Here is a 4,680-nt window from a genome sequence, read left to right as displayed (position 1 = left end):
TCCCTCCTCTCTCCCACCTGCTGTTGCGTAATGTTTTTTACCCCTTCTTAAATACATTATCACAGAGGCGTTACCAACATCACTGAGGGGCTCCGATTTGGCAAGCGGTGGGTCCATTTTGGAGCCAGCTGAACCTGGCTCTCTCTGACATGGCGTCAACTCCTGGGGTCTTCTCACAGAAGCAGCACCTCCACCTCCACCCCCTCTTCCAAAACTTTGCCATGTAAACCCAATACATGGTGACATTTTGTTGGACATTACAAACTACTTGATCAGGGAGAAGAAATGGAAAAGATCTTCTGTCAACAACCCAAGGAAGTCTCAGATCAATGAGCAGGTTCCCATGGGGAACTGAAAATGCCCTGACATTCATTGGCCAGGCAAAGCGGCAGGGTGCCAACAGTCTGGGGGATCTTGGGACAAGTTCTTCACACAGCTGCGAGGTGGGCCAACAAGGGTGATGGTCACCTGGACTTGGTACTGGCAAAGAAGGAAGAGCTGGTCAGGGATGTGATCATCAGTGTCCGCCTTGGCTGTCGTGACCAGGAAATAGTGGGGGCCCAGGCACCAGACGGGAGTGAGGAAGGCCAGCAGCAGAGCAGAGGCTGGTGGACTCCAGAGGAGAAGACTTTGACATACTCGGGGGGGCTGATACAGGTGGTGCCATGGGAAGCAGCTCTGAAGGGTGAAGGAGCTGAGGAAATCAGATAGGCCTTACAGGACAGCCTCCTCCAAGGACATTTGGATACCCATGAAAGGAACCATTCATCTTGTGAGGCTACTTGTCTGAATTGACAGTGCTCCAGGGCAAAAAAAGCAGCACCCAGGAGCTAGAAGCAGGGGAAGCTACAAAGAAGGAGTTTAGAAACCTTGTCCATGGATGTAGGGATGATGCCAAAGCTCCCCTGGACCTGCAGGGCTGGGTAAGGGCAGCGAGATGAGCTGATCCAGCTTCCTTTATAGTAAAAGAACAGACAGGACTAACATGGGCCTGCTGCTGAACTTTGTAAGAGTAGGAGCAGACAGGACTGAGGTACTTAATGGCTTCTCTTGCCACCAGCAAGGTCTCCCAGGGTGTCCCGATCCAATGTCGGGAGAGGTTTCAATACGATCCCAAGGACGAGATTAAGACGCAAATGAGGTCAAATGCCGTACAACCTTTTGACTTTATTTTGGCAAACGAAGGGGTGAGGACCGGGTAGGGAGATGGGGGGGGAAAAAAAAAAGAAAAAAAAAAGAGAGAGAGGAAAAGAGAGAAAAATAGAAAGAGCGTGCTCAGGCGGGTGAGAAAAGAGCCACGTAGGGGAACTAGCTACCGCCACTCCAAGTCTGGCATTGTCCCGTCGATCAAAGGTCCAGTCGGTCCAGCCTCTGTGTCCGCAGGAGCAGCTTCCAAGGAGGTGCACGGTGAAGGACGAGAAGAGAAAAAGAGGACCTCAAAAGGCGCACGCGGTCCTTTTATAGGGCCATGCACATGCGCAGAATGGGTCTGCATACATGCAGTTTGCGCTTCTGCTTTTCGCGCCCTGGTGTCTGCGCAGGCGTGCGTGCAGTTCATGGCCCCGCCTTTCGTGTCCTGGTCTCTGCATGGGCTGTGGTGGTTTCGTCGGGGGCTGGATGTCGGACCCAGAAGATGGCGGTAGAACGGCAATGTCGAGACAATTCTGGTTAGTCCTCGACACCACCCCGTGGCTCGACATTGCAGTCTTAACAGTGGTAGGAGAGGTGGGAAGGGAAAGAGAGAGAGAGAGAGAGAGAGGACAGAGCAGAGGTGGAGACAGAAGCAGAGAAAAAGGGAACATGGGACATGGCAAGAGTGTTCAATTGCAAACAAACAGGAACATTGTCCAATGTAAACACTCTTTTTCCTTAATCTTTCTAAGTTTAACAATGTTCAACTTTATAGAACAACCCTGAGAAATCCATTGCGCGAGGTAGTTCACCATTATAAGAAGTATAGAACAACTAGTGAGTATGACATGGGTAGGAATATACATTTTTTTGTTTTTGTTTTGGTGTTTTGGTTTTTTTTTTTTTTTTTTTTTTTTTTTGAGGTCTAAACAATGGTTATTGTGGTGGGTCCTACCCGGTGAACGGCACGGATTTGTTTTATGCCCTCGGGTGAGGTGGTAGGTACGAACTGCATATTAGATGCCACATGTTGTATTAGCTGAACAAAACAGGGTATTATACAGGGTAAAAACATTAAAGTGGCAAACGCACATAGCAAATGTAACAGCAACTGTTTCACCCAGGGCGCCCCCGGCAGCCAGGACCATAAATTACCATTCCAACCGTTCCAGGTCTGGACGGGGACGTGGGCTATTTTCCTAATGTCTTTGGTTAATTGGACGACTACTTCGCCTACATCGTCTATTTCTAAACAACAGTTAGAGACATTTAATTTCCCACAGACCCCTCCTTCTTCAGCCAGTAAATAATCTAAAACCATACGGTGTTGAAGGATTGCCGTGCGCATTTGTTGAGACTGTTGAGTTAAAAGATCTATAGCACTGGCGGTTTTATTGGTAACAATTTCTAAAACCGCTTGTAATCGGATTATACGGTTCAAATTATAGATTGGTTCCCTTGCCCCTGATATCGGTTCATTGGGGTTCCAGGTGGCAGGCCCGTAATGTTGGATTATTCTTTCAGGAGGCCACTCATTTTCCCCCCATTTTTGTGTTCCACCTATGTTCACCTCAACAGCTCGCTTGCGGCGGGCAATCTTTCCATCTTCCAGATTATCATACAATCTTATCCCCAACTGAGAGCCACCCGTTTGTGGAAGAAGGAAGAATAAAGGCCAGATAATTCCCACATAACAGACCCCTGACCAATGCGCTGGCAGTCGTTTATAGGCAGTATGTCCACAAATCCAATAATGGCCCCTTTTAGCTGTGGCCCCGTTGGCGAATGGTCCCGCTGCATCCCCGGGGAACTGGAAATACATTGTTTTGTCGTTGCCCACAGGGCTAAAAAAGACGGTTGGGTTATTATTCATCCGGCTGGTGCAATACCAGGCCCCAAAGCTGCTTTTCCATTCACAGGTTTGCTTGTAAGCGTGATCCCTAGATTGTTGGAAAATTAACGTTTCATTTTTATTTGCCCAGTACCCTTTGAACCCTCGACTGCGTCCGGCACTATCAAGCCATGCCCATATGGAGATACCCCTATCTGCATTTACCAACTTGTTCGTAAGTGTCCATTGGCACTTGCTTTCTCCCACATAGACCCCTCCCTTTTGAGTACGATTTAAACAATATTGCCCCACAGCAGGAAATTGAACTGGCCATGTTCCACTATCACCCCAAGTGTCATTCGTGGTTTCACTATAATTACTCACAATTTGGGCTGGGGTGAGGGGTGTGGACGTCCACGGCCAACTCGACAGCCCCAGAGGTCCCCCACAAACCCAGCAATGACTTAAATTAAAAGCTCGGCTTATAGCTTTGGCTAATAGTACAAATTCATTGTCCTTGAAGGGATCAAACGGGTCAGGGGAGGGTGAAGGAATTAGCTCTCCGCCACTGCTATAGGTACATTTCCAAACTAGTACAGCCACCAATAACGCGCGCATCCTGATTAAGCAGCAATCGGCGTCTGTCTAGTCTCCGTCGGGTGGTGTGTGTCCAGGTCAGCTGCTTCCTCCTGGAAAACAAAAATAGAAGCAAACTCGCTTCTCGGGTCAGAAGGAAGGGACAATCCATTTAGCATGAATTTTGTGGATCTTTCCACAAGCATCTTTTGCCTTCCACGTGTATTTATTCACTGGGGTGTCTAATGTTAGTGGTACTGCTCCCACGGTGGGGAGTTCAACTAAGACGGGTTGTCCGGGGAAACAGGATGGGTTGACGGAGTGGTCAGGGCCAGGTGAGGTGGGCATGATTGTCGGCGCTAGTGGGCAAAACGCCGTAATTTTTGGGCATCCGTTTGTTCCCCAATGGCTATTGACGCTAGTCACTGCATCTCCTACCCGCTCAGCCCACCCCGGTTTGTGTGGTTTCAGGAAGCGCTTCAGCAAGCCGTTTGTTCTCTCCACAATCCCATTTGCTTGAGGGTAGTATGGAGTGTGGAATACCCATGAAATCCCCTCCCGAGCTGCCCATTCCTGGACCATCTTGGCTGTGAAGTGTGTACCATTGTCAGATTGAATCAACTGCGGTTTAGGGAAGGTCCCAAACCATTCTTTCAGGGCCTTCACCGTATTCTCCCCTGTTGCCTTAGCGCAGGCTTTAGCCTGTGCTAGGCCAGATACTATTTCAACACCCACTAATACATAGCACTTCCCTTCTGATTTACGGAACGGACCAATGTAATCAACCTGCCGGGCCTCCCACAAACCTTTTCCCTCTCTCAAATGTAGGGGACTGTCTTCCAGGGGGTGCCTGTCTAAGCGGATGCGACATTGCTCACAGGCCGAAATGCAAGTTTTGCAATTTTCTCGGGTAACCGGCCAGCCTCTGGCCTGAGCCTCTCAGTAGAGGTCTTGGGCTCCAGTGTGCCCTCTCTTAAGGTGCAACCATTCCAGGAGTCGCTCCCAATCCTCTGCTACTGGATCACTTTGCAAGGTGGCGAGGCGGGCCAGCTCATCAACCCTATTGTTCCAATGACCGGACGGATCTTCTCCCGTCTGATGGGAGGCTACCCATCCTACCGCAAAGTTCCCCTGTCTGGCGA

This window comes from Platalea leucorodia (genome assembly GCF_965183815.1).
Source record: "Platalea leucorodia genome assembly, contig: HAP1_HAP1_SCAFFOLD_259, whole genome shotgun sequence".
NCBI lineage: Eukaryota > Metazoa > Chordata > Aves > Pelecaniformes > Threskiornithidae > Platalea > Platalea leucorodia.
The sequence above is the reverse complement of the archived record's forward strand: the minus strand, read 5'-3'. Positions refer to the sequence as shown.